Source organism: Zootoca vivipara, chromosome 3 (assembly GCF_965207765.1).
Source record: "Zootoca vivipara chromosome 3, rZooViv2.hap1.1, whole genome shotgun sequence".
NCBI lineage: Eukaryota > Metazoa > Chordata > Lepidosauria > Squamata > Lacertidae > Zootoca > Zootoca vivipara.
The window spans coordinates 113,151,807-113,167,983 of NC_142586.1; the positions used below are offsets into that span (position 1 = coordinate 113,151,807).

General features: G+C 42.0%; 1 long non-coding RNA gene across 2 annotated transcripts; it reads right to left on the reverse strand.

Moving 5' to 3' along the window:
* Positions 1 to 4,659: 4,659 nt before the first annotated feature.
* On the reverse strand, positions 4,660 to 15,467 carry LOC148686433 (uncharacterized). 2 transcript variants are annotated; one of them, XR_015949212.1, is made up of 3 exons: positions 14,505 to 15,467; positions 11,416 to 11,518; positions 4,660 to 4,721 (listed from the first exon to the last, which is right to left on the reverse strand). It is a non-coding gene; the product is annotated as an uncharacterized LOC148686433 (long non-coding RNA). The 2 variants fall into 2 exon arrangements; XR_015949211.1 differs by lacking the exon at positions 4,660 to 4,721 and adding an exon at positions 10,005 to 10,286.
* Between the last annotated feature and the right edge of the window lie 710 nt (positions 15,468 to 16,177).

Here is a 16,177-nt window from a genome sequence, read left to right on the forward strand (position 1 = left end):
AAAGAGAAGACTTTTAAAATATGCATATTATAATGCATATCATAAGGCAAATAGATAATACGATTTTACTTTATGTATTTTCATAACAAATATTCCCCATTTTAATACATAACTCTTTTAATAAATCTAGAAAAACAAATTATCATTATAATTTTTTTAAAAATATTTTCCATATCCATCTTTCAACACCGTTGGTTTTCAGTGTCAAAGCAGAGAAGTCCCTTTTTTAAACCTTTTCTTAACTTTTGGGAATTTGTTCCATTTCCAGAATGTTGCATACAAAACTGTGTGAATAAAGGAAGGGGTCGATTTTCTCCAGCACTTAAATTCTTTGCGGTTCAGATAAGCAGCTCTCCACCCTTGACTCCAAAGCTGATCTCATCCATTTCAGAAGTAGACAGAGAAGAATATCAGAGGTCTTGCATAGTCTGTACTTGGCTCATTGGCTCCAAGGACTACCGAAAGAAAAGACAGATCATTAATACCCAACTCTGATCAGACTTTGTCTGATACCCTCTTAAATGGCAAGTCTCTACAGTTCCAACACTCTACAGCTGCACAACCTAACCCAAGACAATGATAACTGATAAAGTTACAATTAGGAGCTGTCTTGATTCTAATCTCTCCTTATGGGATAAAATGAACAAGGCAGTGACGCAATGTATGCTTCATCTCATATTAAATAAACTGAGACAGTTTATCTAATTATCGACTCACACAATTGTGGTCTGTATTGGTAATGACGATGGGAGTAAGGAGTTTGTCAGGCATCCTGGTCCAGACTTCATTTGTACGTCTGGGTACAAATGAGCAGGATTCTATTGATGAGTTCCTAGAATTAGGAATTTGCAGAGGGGTAGACATTGTAGTCTCTTGCAGGAAAAAACAACAACTGGAGTCTTGGGGAAGAGCTATAATTGATTGCAGCATAATGGACTTCACAGACTCTAGCCCACTTTGTCAGACGTCTGAAGTGAAAACTTGGTTGGCAGGCATATAAAAGGAAGTATTTTCACGTGGGAATTGAATGGCAATGACCTGCAAGGATTATAGTTGGCAACAAGGAGTGTATATGTCAGACAGCCACATTTTCAACCCTTTACAGTTGCAGACTGGAGACAGAATCATAGAATTGTAGAGGAAACATAATAGTAGCAGGATCCAACATTATGCAACTCTTGAAAAGCTCAAGCCAAAAGGGGACACAGTGTAGGGGAAAGTGTATGTGGGAAAACCAACCAATTCTTCACATTTCTACCATTCAATGCTCATTTGCTGGGGAATAAAAGCACCGTCTGTGATTCAGAGAATTCTGCAAGCATGTTCAGATTCTCTGGATTTCCTGTTCTGACAGCATCTCTTTGTACTGCATTAGAGGTCGAGCCACAGGATCCTCTGATTTTTAAGGCCATGTTTTTGGTAGTTAAAGCTATTTAGCACAAACTATTCAAGCGTATGGTGGCAAAAAATCAAATGTCTGCTGACTTGATAGTAATAGGCTATCTTATTCAATGTGCCCTCTGTAGTAAGTTGTGTTAAATCAATAAAAGTGCTTTAAGATGTTTGTACAGAGATAGGGATTTTTAAATTATTATTCAGGCATGTAAAAGGTAAAGGGACCCCTGACTGTTAGCTCCAGTTGCAGACGACTCTGGGGTTGCACGCTCATCTCGCTCTATGGGCTGAGGGAGCCGGCGTACAGCTTCCGGGTCATGTGGCCAGCATGACAAAGTCGCTTCTGGTGAAACCAGAGCAGTGCACGGAAACGCCGTTTACCTTCCCGCCGGAGCGGTACCTATTTATCTACTTGCACTTTGATGTGCTTTCGAACTGCTAGGTGGACAGGAGCTGGGACCGAGCAACAGGAGCTCACCCCATTGCAGGGATTCGAACCACCAACCTTCTGATCGGCAAGCCCTAGGCTCTGTGGTTTAACCCACAGTGCCACCCACATCCCTTCATTCAGGCATGTCTTGGGCCTTATAATCTGACCTTATACCATTTGTAAATATGTTGCATTCTGTTTGACTGTTGTTTTTATTGGATTTCCTTGTATGCTTTGTTCTCTCTCTTACTGCTTTTAGCTGCCCTGAGCACAATTTGGTGCCAAATTGGTGGAAAGGCAGGATACGGATATTGGTTGATTGATTGAATAAATAAATGAAAAGAGTGTTGGAATGGTCCAACTGAAAACATGATTGTATTAAGATCCATGTGGGGAGGGGCAGTGCTCAAAACATGGTTTCCTGGCAGCACGATCACTGCTGCAGATCAGGAAAGCGAGAGGGGATGGCATGGCAGTGGAAAGGTTGGGGTGGTCCAGGCACACTGGTGGAGACAATCTGATGCCCTCAGCAGTATGCCTCAACCATGCTAACCCTGCCACCAAACTGCCCGGCACCATCCTGGTGACAGTTGCATTACCTTTTACAGCATAGTAGACGTCCGTCTTGGCATGTGCCCCCAGTAGGTTCTGTCCTAGGGGGGCATGCTCCATATTTACAGAAACCTCGTGCAAGCCTGCATTCCATGGTATCATCTGCAGGATATCCAGCCCTTCCTATTATAATAAAAAAGAGAAAGGGAAAGAACCTCCTGAGCTGGCTTGTAGGAGCTGAGTAGGGAAGATGCAGGGGGCAGAGCAGAGAACTTTTTTGCAAGTGCTACTGGCCTGGAATACCTAGTCTCACACCCTTGTCCTTCCACACTGAAAGAAGGTTGCCCTCTCCCGAGCTGTGCAAACCACTTTTGTGCTGAAGGCACTTCTGTCCCTGTTTCTTTCTTTTTTTAATTGTGATCATGGCTCGGTAGTGTTCTTAAAAGGAAGAAACGTTGTTTCCCCTGCCCTCAGAAATGCTGTTAATAAATTACCAAGTGAGCGAGACCTGCAACAAAATGTTGCATTGTGGGTCGGCTCCTGCTCATGATTCCAGCAAGGAGGCCATGCCCTGTGCCAGGATACTTCATTCCACTCTTCCTTTCCATGATTTTATGCCTCCTCCCCCAAGATATTGTTATTATTAATACTAATAATAAGGATGCACAGGGGGAATGACCTCTGTAAGTATACAGTACATTAATGTCATCAATATGTTTAAAAAGGTAAAGGTAAAGGACCTCTGACAGTTAAGTCCAGTCACAGCCAACTCTGGGGTTGTGGCGCTCATCTCGCTTTACAGGCCGAGGAAGCCAGCGTTTGTCTGCAGAAAGTTTTTCTGGGTCATGTGGCCAGCATGACTAAGCCGCTTCTGGTGAAACCAGAACAGTACATGGAAACACCATTTACCTTCCCGCCAGAGCAGTACCTATTTATCTACTTGCACTTTTTTGGCGTACTTTCAAACTGCTAGGTTGGCAGGAGCTGGGACCGAGCAATGGGAGCTCAATTGACATGTGAAGACCCTGTAAATCATTGGAAGCGCTGCTTATTATTACCATTTTCCAATCCTCCTTTGCTGCTTTTTCTGGAATTCAAGGGGACAGCAGGAGAGGTCCCCACCCCTTCAACCTCACTAATGAATCCCTGTGCGTAGCCAATCCGATGCCTTCACTGAACCATGCTAACCTTGCACACAACCAAATGCAGCCTCTTCAACCAAAGAAAGCACACACAAATATCCTCAATTAATGATGGTAATAACTGAAGCAGGTGGGCTGGTGGCCTTGGAAGGTGTCAAAAGGACATCTGAGGTCCCTGTGCTCAGGGATGTCATCCAGTCCAACCCCCTGAAATGCAGGAATCTCAGCTAAAGCATCCAGGACAGATGACCATCCAACCTCTACTTAAAACCTCCAAGGAAGAAGAGTCCACAACCTCCGGAGGGAGACTGTTCCACTGTAGAACTGCTCTTACTGTCATCTCGTCCAACCCTCTGTAATGCAGGAATCTCAACATGCAGCCCCCCCCCAATCCAATTTGAAACCACACTGGACCCTGTTTAGCTTTGTATGCAGCCGTTGCATAAATAAAATTGTACAAGTAGGGCTGACATGGGCTCAGTAAGCCAATTTATCTCAGGATTGCAGTTCCTGCAGCTGCAAGGAAGTGAGTGATAGCTCTCCACTTTTTAAAGCACAAAGGTAAAGGTAAAGGGACCCCTGACCATTAGGTCCAGTCGTGACCGTCTCTGGGGTTGCGGTGCTCATCTCGCTTTATTGGCCAAGGGAGCCGGCGTACAGCTTCCAGGTCATGTGGCCAGCATGACAAAGCCGCTTCTGGCAAACCAGAGCAGCGCACGGAAACACCCTTTATCTTCCAGCTTGGAGTGGTACCTATTTATCTACTTGCACTTTTGACGTGCTTTCGAACTGCTAGGTTGGCAGGAGCTGGGACAGAGCAACGGGAGCTCACCCCATCGCAGGGATTCGAACCGCCGACCCTCTGATCAGCAAGCCCTAGGCTCTGTGGTTTAACCCATAGCACCACCTGTGTCCCTCTTTCTTTCTTTTTAGGCACACTTAAATAGGAAAAAAAAACACATTCATTAAATACAGCGTAATTCACAACTGAATAACTCCACGCTGCCCAGTTTATAGAATCATCTCTAAATCTACTGTTGGACTCTGTACCTCGGAATTGTCCACCCATCTCTTACCTGGAATTATTTGGATAAAGACCAAGAAGACAGCAGAGAGAAGGTAAAGGATCTTCATGGCTGAGGCTTGATGCTATCTCGCTTTGGTGGTGTAGTGAGAAGATGATTTGAAGCCCAGATGAGGTCCTTTATGAAAAAGGAGACCATATATATAAGGATTTTGGAGAATTGCAAAATAGTATTTCCGGAAATTTGGGAACATCTGACTATGTACAAAAGAATCTCCTTTGCCCTTTCTGACCACAGAGGTCAGTGACACACAAACATTGCAATGCCCTTCCGTTGGCACCCACACAATACCTTTATTGCTCTCAACTGTGGCAAACAGCCAAGTAACCGAAGTAAGATTTTCCACCTGAGAGTGAGCTAATCCCCTAAAGGGTTGTGGGTTTTCAACAATGCAGGCCTTGAGCCAACATAACACAATTTCCATAAGCCCCAAAGTCCATCTCTATGATTCCTGTTTTGCAATAAAGCCTACCTGATGGGGAGCTGGATATATTTTCCATAATTAACAACGTCCCAATTGGAGCTTTTGGTTTCTACAGCACAAACGGGCAAGGAGTAGACCCCAGTCTCATTTTGGGTGTCTCCCAATGCCTTCTGGTGCTGTCCTATTCTTTCATGCGGAGATCTTTCCTGTTCATTTCCTCATTCTTTTCCCTGGTCTTCTTAAGTTACCCCACTCCACCCCACCATTTTCCCATGCCATTTCAGGGCAATTAAGGGAGGTAATTTATCTGATAAATATAAACAATAAACTGGTGTTTGTTTGTTTGCTATTTTCCATCATTATTGGTTTCCAAACAGTACTGTGGGTATTCATAACCTTGTGAAGTATACCATCCGATATGTAGCTTCTGGGATTGTGGTCTCCAATTTTGGAACAGGCCGGGATATTAATGCATGGTTGGAAATGAATTTAAATTCCTGGCCTGTTCTGAAAGTGGTAACTGTTGTTTCCCAGTTCATATGAAAAGGGAAACTGTGGTTGGTTGGTTGGTCAATCAAGATGGTCAATATGGTTCTCCCCTTCCTCATTTATTCCCTACAGCAAGTAATTTTTTCTTATTTTAGTGGGGTAGGAGAGCTGAAAATAATGCCAATTTATTTCACATCTGGCAACCAATGTGACTCTTTGGTTTCAGATAGTACATGGTTAGACCAGTCTAAAAAGCCTGGGACACAAATTTTCATGGCCCTCTAGAGGCTATGGTGGTTCATTTACCAGAAATAATGTATTTAGTGTTAACTCTGAAAGTGTATATTCAATTCTGACCAAACTAAGAGGCTGCAGGGGCTGTGAAAATTTGTGACTCCAGCTTTTTAGGCTTGTCAGCCCATGTAGGGCCACATTGCTTGCTAGATGGGATTTTGTTTCCAGCTCTCCTACCCCACTACTTATGTGAAATGGCAGCCCATGCCAGTCCTTTCACAGATAAAATATACTGAAATGGGAAAGTGAGGCATGTTGTGACTCACACCCTGACACCCTGTTACATATTGGCTCAAGCTCCAGAGCCAGGTGACCTCACTTTCAACCTTGAGACTTTACAGCTGAACAGGAATTGGCAGAAACTGATAAAACAATGATTGACCAGGCTGAGACAGTCAGTAGGTAATCCAGTCCCCCCTGGAGGTGGAAAATCCTACTCTTGCCAAATACTTAATTCAACTATGGTGCTGATTTTGACATACCTGAGTAAATAAAGGGCAATACTCTTTACACCATACTTCCTGATAAATCAGGTTCCAGCACAAAATGCCTCTCCTCAGGCATGATAGCCATCAGTAAACCTACCAGATTTCATAAGCTTGTTCTGCTCATTTTGTACCTTTCATCAAACAAATCCCGGGAGTTATCTGGTCAGCAATTGCAGGGTTTCCACTAAGTTCTTATACCACATATCCAGAGGCAGATCTTTCTTAGAAAAGAGTCATTTAAGAGTACCACCCTATATATTTAATATATAATATATATTTAATAGTGCTAATTGTGGGCATGCCTCAATTTCAGCTTTAAATGTTTGTGATGGCTTCACAACAAATAATAATAATAATAATAATAATAATAATAATAATAATAATAATAATAATTTATACCCTGCCCATCTGGCTGGGTTTCCCTAGCCACTCTGGACGGCTTCCAACAGAATATTAAAATACCATCATCTATTAAACTTTAAAAGCTTCCCTAAACAGGGCTGCCTTCAGATGTCTTCTAAAAGTCTGGAAGTTGTTTTTCTCTTTGACATCTGGTGCGAGGGTGTTCCACAGGGTGGGTGCCACTACCGAGAAGGCCCTCTGCCTGGTTCCCTGTAACTTGGCTTCTCGCAGGGAGGGAACCGCCAGAAGGCCCTCGGCACTGGACCTCAGTGTCTGGGTAGAACGATGGGGTTGGAGACGCTCCTTTAGGTATACTGGACTGATGCCATTTAGGGCTTTAAAGGTTAGTACCAACACTTTGAATTGTGCTCGGAAACATACAGCAGCTTCAAGTTTCAAGAAAGGAGATTCCGACTAAACGTTCGGAAAAACTTAATGATAGTGAGAACTGTTCAGCCATGGAACAGACTCCCAAGAGAGGTGGTGGACTCTCCTTCCTTGTAGGTTTTTGAGCAAAGGTTGGATGGCCTTCTGTCAGGATGCTTTAGCTGAGATTCTTGCATTGCAGGGGGTTGGAATAGATAACCCTCGGGGTCCATTCCAACTCTATGATTCTATGATATTTCTGCAAACACTTCCATCCAAATAGCTGAGACCCGTGGGCATTCCCACAAGAAATGGAAAGAAAAGTGCCTTTATGGGAGCAACCCTCCAACAAAGTTGGGAAGACTGAGAGTTTGTGTGTGGAAATTGAACTGGCATACAAGGCCATCTGTGTACAACTTTCAGAGAGCCTTCACATGTGCATATGCAGGTGCAGATTTGAGCTGTTTAGGTGACCAAATGCTATTCTATACGGAATCTTCCATAATAGTATTAAGATCCTTTTCCCTTGTAGCTTTAAGGCTCTTCTGCTGAATTCAGCTTGGCAGGAAGCTTTTTATAAGCACAGGGTGTCTTGTGGCAGGAAGGATCCTCCCAGACACCTTGCATTTGATTGGGTCAGGCTGACATTGAGTCCAGATGCAAGGAAGGACTATGCAGTGCTCAGACCAAAATGAAATGAAACATTTGATTGACTCCCTGACCCCATAAAGTGGACCTTCATAACTACTCCCCCCCCCAGTCTCACCCAAGCCTGCAAGCACCTGAACTAGGGACCCTCTACAAAACCACTCTCAATCTCCCCCATTGAGTGAATCTTCTCACCTTGGGTTCCCTGACCAACGTCTGTTTTGAGACAATTGAAATGGGCAGATTATGACGCAAACGGAACTGATCTGCACCTTTCCTACAAATGATGTCATCAGTTCTTAGCTTCCTGCCAGAAATCACAGCTTTCCAAAAGACAAAGCACAGTTTCTAAATATCAAAATTGGTAAACGATATGAGGGACAACGCATTTGGAACGGTAATCCTTTATATGGGAGAGAAAATATAATCCATATTTGAATAGGAATACAGGATACATTTACAAAGGAAGCTCCAGAAGTCAAGCCAATGGTCTTTGTAGGTCAGTATTGTCAAGAATGACTGGCAGCAACTCTCCAGTATTTCCGCTGTGGCATTTTTGCTGCAGCTATGATTGGACCTGTCAGCAACTCTCTACCATTGAGTTTGGCCTAGGCCAATTGCCCTTCTAACCCAGCATCCTGTGCTCACACTGGCCAACCAGATGCATGTGGGAAACTTTGTGAAGATGCTTGTGCAAGCAGGACCAGAGTTCAAGAGCACTCTACTGTTCTGAAGCTTCCAGAAATTGGCATTCAGAAACATTACTGCCTCTGACCATGGAGACAGAATATAGCCCTGATGGGTAGTAGACACTGACAGTCTTCTCCTCCATAAATTTGTATCTTCTTCTTTGATAGCATTTCTTTTTGGGAGTTGTAAACACTACACCAATCTCTATATGACCACTCTACTAATGGGTTTCACAGGTTTTCCTCTATACGATATTGTGTTACTGGGACAATATTTTGAATTAGCTCCATGCTATCTAAAGAATAATTATATTTATAGTGGCTTGAGGCAATATTGATGGATTGGATTCACTTTGTGATTTCAGTATTGAGTTCCATTTTCCTTTACTCTAATGCTGACTACCATATCTGAAGAACCTCGTACCAATCATAAACTTAGTTGGTCTCTAGCGCTACCGGAAGGAATTTTTAAAATTTTGTTTCGACCATGTCAGACCAACATGGCTACCTACCTGTAGCTGACTACCATTGTGGAGCATGGAATTTGCTGTCAATTCTCCAGGCAGATGGGACAATTTTGGAATGGTCGATGTGTCTGTAAGGCTTCATGGATGCTTTGGAAAAACTTCAAACATTTCACCCACCCACCCACCAACAGTGAGTTAAAATAAGAAGTGTTCTGCAGGTTTTCAGAGGGTTCGGGTGGGTGGTATGAATGCTAACTAGATATTATTGATAACATCACCCACTTTCCTATTGACTTTGAGGAACCACAAAAGGACCATCTAATGCTGCCTGGCCCGTTTGTTTGTTTGTTTGTTTGGGGAAATGTTTGTCTTTTCCCACAACTTTGACCCATCCAATGGACAGGATATAGAAACCTGCAGTCTCTTTCAGTTTGTGTGATGTGTTAAAGGTAAAGGTATAGGGACCCCTGACCATTAGGTCCAGTCGTGACTTACTCTGGGGTTGCGGCACTCAACTTACGTTATTGGCCAAGGGAGCTGGCGTACAGCTTCCAGGTCATGTGGCCAGCATGACAAAGCCACTTCTGGTGAACCAGAGCAGCGCACGGAAACGCCGTTTACCTTCCCGCTTGGAGCGGTACCTATTTATCTACTTGCACTTTGACGTGCTTTCGAACTGCTGACCTTCTAATCGGCAAGCCCTAGGCTCTGTTTAACCCACAATGCCACCCGCGTCCTAATGATGTGTTACACATGACACACACACACACAATAATAATAATAATAATAATAGTAATATGTTTTTATTTTGACTTGGTATTCTACTGGTAATGATATTTCTACTATTTCTTAAGTTTCTTTGGCTTTCTGTTTCTCAAAGAAAAGTGATTAATAACTAGGGTGAATTATAGTAATAGTAAATCAGCCCAATATTTTATGGCCTGATTGTAGAAAATTTACAATGACAATGAAAAATATATTTTGAAACTACAAAATGCAGATTTTCCTCCCCTTCCACATATGACCCATTATATATATATATATATACTATATATATATATATATATATATATATATATATATATATATATCTATATATATATATACTATATATATATACAAACACAGAATGTACCACCATCATCTTAATAACCTCCCCATCAACTAATAACTATGTTCAGAAAGCAAGGGACATAAAAGGAAGCATTTGTCCCTTCTGATTTGTATTATTGTCCTTGTTGTCCTTGTTGTTGTTGTTAAGATGGGATCTTTAACTCATTCACAGCAGAGATTTATTTCTGGTCTTTCAGCTGCAGAAGAGCCAAAAGTGCATTCTTGGTAACGGTTGTGATAAAGCTGGAATTGCTGATTCCTCAAGCAGAGATCTGGTGTCTTCCCATCACTCATAGGCAGTACTGAAATATTTGGAGAACATAATATTGACTAAAGGGAGGGATGTCAATTCTCAGTTACACATGCCATGTTCGGTCTGTGATTCATATCGTTTGTTGCTGCTGCTGTGGTGGGGAAAATAACTGTGGCATAGTTCTTCAAGGGTGAATCTGTCATCTCCCCAGCTGCTCCCTGCAATGCCACCTCTTGATGAATAGGAGGCACTGCTGGTTCCCCCCCCCCCCACACACACCCATTTTCCCAGCGTAGATCTTCAGTCGCCCCTTCTTGCCTGACTGGGGAGGTGCTATTTTGTGTCGGGGCCAAAATGTCTCAGGCCAGCCCTGCCTGCACATTTCCCATTTCCAACCACCACAGGGGTGACACTCCCACTTGCATCCCACCTCCCTTGACCTTGTCCCGAAAAATGTGACATTCATGTGAATCCGTGTGTTTGTGTGTGTTGCGTTCATTATTCTTACGTTACACAGCAACTCAAAAACGCACGACATGTTCCGATTTCGAAACGTGGCGGAGGACATGCAAACAGCCAGCACATACCACCGAATAAATGACATGTTGCTGTATCAAGGACCTCAGTTCTTCCTGCAAGTGAGCAGAACTCAATAAAGTAAGTAGGTAGGTAGGTAGGTAGGTTGGTAAGTAATTATGTGTCCTGGCTAGAAGATTTGATTCAGATCTCTATCTGTCACTTTGGTAAGCAACCTGAATTGCTCCAAGTAGTTCTGTGGTCTGTACAATGGCGCCTTCACTATGAAGTGGATTCCCCAAACTCTGAATATTCACACAAAACTACAGAGCTTGCACATCCAGAGCTTTGAAGTCTATAATCAGCCATTCACTGATGTTTCAGAGCTCAATTTCCTCTCTACACCACCTGATTCCCAAGACTGGATGTCAGGGTATGGACCTTCTCTGGATGAGGTCACTCTCCTCTGAAGAAGCAGGTGCATAGCCTGGAGTGCTTCTGGTTCTACAGCTGTTTGATAGACCATGCAGGGAACAGGATGATGAAGTAGGTGGACCTTTGGCAGTTTTCATCTAATTTTATTCTATTTTTTTGCGGCCTAAACCTTTTTATAAATCACTGTTCCCCAACAGAGCTCAGGAATTTCTTAAGTAATAACATACCTGGATTGAGAAAGGTTGTGAATGTGAAGAGAGACAGAAGAACATATCGGGTTTTCATCATTATCATAAGGCCGAGGCAGAATGCTCAGTTGGGAACTTTATACTGAACATAAGAGAAACAATAGAAAACACTTTTTTAAAAAAAGAAATAGTGGTGGTAGGCATACTGCAGGTTGGTAGAAGAAAGTTGTGCTGGAATGACCGCTCCCCACATTAAACAGGGGGCAATTTTTTCATGGTTGCACACAGTCCCCTGGACCACACAGTTGCTATCTGGTAGTTAGGATCTGGCCACTACCTCTCCAGGCTGGCTACCTGGGGTCTCCGCCTACCCCAGCCAATCGTCCAACCCCCTGGGGAGGTGTTGCCAGGAGAGCACTCACAATAGAATTTGAATCTTATCTCCAAGCAGCAGTTGGCTGCACCCTCTGCACCCTAATTGAAGTTTTCTTTGCAGGTTAACCCCTTTTTCCACAGGTACACGGGAGTTGCTACGTAACAATATGTTACAACATTAGATAGATAGCTTTATTACGGCCATAGGCCCATATTCGAATAGCAATCGCAATAATATATAACATACATCAGTGTAAAATAAGACAAATGCCGATGACATTATAATAACAACGGAAAACCTTGAAACAAGTATAAGTAAGGCATTGGAAATGATTAATGAATTTGGAAAAGTATATGGTTTCAAATTAAATAAAGAAAAAACAAAGTTATTAGTAAAAAATATGCAAGAAAAAGAGCAAAAGGAATTAGAAACAGCAATAGGGCTAAAATTGTGAATAAAGCTAAATATTTAGGCATAAACATAACGATGAAAAATATAAATTTATATAAAAACAATTATGAGAAAGTGTGGAGTGAAATCAAAAAGGATTTGCAAAAATGGGAGAAATTACAATTATCAATATTAGGGAGGCTTTCAATAATCAAAATGAATATTCTACCAAGGATGTTATATCTATTTCAGACAATTCCCATTATAATAAAGGATGAGTGTTTCGAGGTTTGGCGAAGAGACATCACGAATTTTATTTGGCAGGGAAAAAGAGCACGGATTAAATATAAATTATTAACAGAAAGAAGGGATAGGGGAGGGTTTTCATTACCAAATTTGAAATTATATTACGAGGCAGAATGTTTAATTTGGATAAAAGATTGGATTAAATTGGGTGAAAATAGAATTTTGGATCTGGAAAGCTACAATTGCAGTTTCGGCTGGCACGTGTACCTAAATTATGACAAAGAAAAAATAAATAAAGAGTTTTCAAATCACATACTGAGAGGAGCATTATATAAAGTATGGAGGAGATATAAGAGATTTGTGGAACCGTTGACCCCATGGTGGATCTCACCAGTTGAGGCACATGCCATTAAAAAACTAAATACTGAAAAGAAATGGCCTACGTATAGAGATTTAATAAACGAAGAACAAGGAAATTACAAATTGAAGGAATATGAAGAATTTAAAAAGATGGGAATTAACAATTGGCAATATATACAGCTAACCAGTATCTTTCAAAAAGATAAAAAATTAGGCTTTGCAAAAGAAAGTTCTAAATTTGAAATAGAACGCATCCAAAATAAAAAAGAAAGTATTATCCAAAACATACAGCTTACTCTTAAATTGGGATCTTATGGAAGAGAGTACGAAAGAGGTAATGATAAAATGGTCAAAAGATCTCGGCCATATAATTACTATTGAACAATGGGATAAACTGTGGGGACAGGATATTAAATTTACAGCTGCTAACAATCTAAAAAATTTTTTTAAAAAAATATTCTACAGGTGGTATTTAACGCCTGTGAAACTGGTGAAGATTTATAAAATTAAATCCAATTTGTGCTGGAGATGTAGCAAAGAACCGGGAACTTTTATACACGTATGGTGGAAATGTGAGGAGATAGCAAAATTTTGGAACATTATACATGAAGAAATGAAAAAAAATGATGAAACGGTCAATACCAAAAAAACCAGAAATGTATTTATTAGGCCTACTAAAGGAGGAAATCCCAAAGGAAAATATAAAAGTATTCCTATATGCAAGCACAGCAGCAAGAATGCTGATAGCAGCAAATTGGAAAACTGCTAGAATACCATCTGTAGAAGAATGGATCAATAAATTAAGCAAATATCTCTTGATGGCAAGACTAACAGCAGCTGTAAGGGACCAGTTGAAGCAAAATCTAAGAAAAGAGTGGGAAAGTTACGACGAGTATATGAGAAAACATTGTTCGAAAGAGGATATGTTAATATGCGTTGAGTAGGGGATATGAAGGAAAAAAATAAAGTTAGTATTCTCAATAGCAATACAGAATTGTATTGGAAATAAATGCACAAGTGATTACTAGAGTGGAAAGGGAGGTCGGAATAGTGCGGAGGGAAGTGTAGGGGGAAAGGGGAGGGAAAGGGCGGGTAAAGGGGAATTAATATTCATGTACATGATTGATTTTAACATTGTTTATATTTGTGTCTTGTGTTGTATATTTTAAAGATTCGAAATAAAGTCTTTTTTAAATTTAAAAAATAATAATAAGACAAAAAGAAATAAAATAAATCATTTTAAAATAGTTCAAATTGTATATACGTTACAACATTGGTGGTTTCAGGCCTTGGGCAGATTCCTTTTGGCTATCTTCCTAAAGGGGTGTGTGTGAGGCGGTGACCTCACCCCCTTTGCGGCATCAAGATCAGGGTTCCACTCGTTAAAGGGGTCTTGGGGGGAAGCATTGTCCATACACCGAATGGCTGTCATTGCTTTCCCCTCCAGCGGCAGCGAACAGGGGTGGGCTCTCTCTGCTTGAACATATGTTCTCCAGAGCTAGCCCAACCCCCATACATTCTGGATAACCCTGAAGTCCCCCAGATCCCCGGTTGGGGACTGGGGAAGGATAACGCCCAATGCCTGAGCCAAGGTCTTCCTACACTTGTATCTTAATAAAGTTGTGGCCAATTTTAATCCCATAACACGTTGTCTGAGTCATTATTCCGCTCAGGGGTCACTTGGGGTTTGGGGGGACTCCGCCTGTCCATGCAAAGACTCTCCCTGCAGTCCAAGTTATCCCCAGCCCATTCCTACCTTCTCCCAGCAATACACAGATGGCCTTTTCAGGTAAGTGGTTGGATGAGAAATTGGAGTCAACTTGAGAAAATTTGTAGCTCTGCACATAACTTCTTGCAGGTGGAGGGTTAGAGAGAGTGATGAAAGTTTCTTCTGCTGAATTCGACTTGGCAGAAGGCTTTTTATGAGCACAGGGTGTCTTGTGGCAGGAAGGATCCTCCCAGACTCCTTGCATTTGATTGGGTCAGGCTGACAATGAGTCCAGATGCAAGGAAGGAATATGCAGTGCTCAGACCAAAATGAAATGAAACATTTGATTAACTCCCTGCCCCCATGAAGTGGACCTTCATAACTACTTTCCCCGCCTCAGTCTCACCCAAGCCTGCAAGCACCTGAACTAGGGACCCTCTACAAAACCACTCTCAATCTCCCCCATTGAGTGAATCTTCTCACATTGGGTTCCCTGACCAACGTCTGTTTTGAGACAATTGAAATGGGCAGATTATGACGCAAACAGAACTGATCTGCACCTTTCCTAGAAATGATGTCATCAGTTCTTAGCTTCCTGCCAGAAATCACAGCTTTCCAAAAGACAAAGCACAGTTTCTAAATATCAAAATTGGTAAACGATATGAGGGACAACGCATTTGGAACAGTAATTCTTTATATGGGAGAGAAAATATAATCCATATTTGAATAGGAATACAGGATACATTTACAAAGGAAGCTTCACAAGTCAAGCCAGTGGTCTATGTAGGTCAGTATTGTCAAGAATGACTGGCAGCAGCTCTCCAATATTTCCGCTGTGGCATTTTCGCTGCAGCTATGATTGGACCTGTGAGCAACTCTCTACCATTGAGTTTGGCCTAGGCCAATTGCCCTTCTAACCCAGCATCCTGTGCTCACACTGGCCAACCAGATGCTTTTGGGAAACTTTGTGAAGATGCTTGTGCAAGCAGGACCAGAGTTCAAGAGCACTCTACTGTTCTGAAGCTTCCAGAAATTGGCATTCAGAAACATTACTGCCTCTGACCATGGAGACAGACTATAGCCATAGCTGCCAAGTTTTCCCTTTTCTCGCGAGGAAGCCTATTCAGCATAATGGAAAATCCCTGAAAAAAAGGGATAACTTGGCAGCTATGACTATAGCCCTGATGGGTAGTAGACATTGACAGTCTTCTCCTCCATGAATTTGTTTCATCTTCTTTGATAGCATTTGATAAACAATTACCGCCCAGTCAGCCTGACATCAATACCAGGAAAGATTCTAGAGCAGATCATTAAGCAAACAGTCTGTGAGCACCTAGAAAGAAACTCTGTGATCACTAAAAGTCAGCATGGGTTCCTGAAAAATAAGTCATGTCAGACTAATCTGATCTCATTTTTTGACAGGATTACAAGCCTGGTAGATGAAGGGAACGCTGTGGATGTAGCCTATCTTGATTTCAGCAAGGCCTTTGACAAGGTGCCCCATGATACTCTTGTAAAGAAGCTGGTAAAATGTGGGCTAGACAATGCTACCATTCAGTGGATTTGTAGCTGGCTTACTGACCGAACCCAAAGGGTGCTCATCAATGGCTCCTCCTCATCCTGGAGAGTAGTGACTAGTGGGGTGCCACAGGGTTCTGTCTTGGGCCCAGTCTTGTTCAACATCTTTATCAATGACTTGGATGATGGGCTTGAGGGCATCC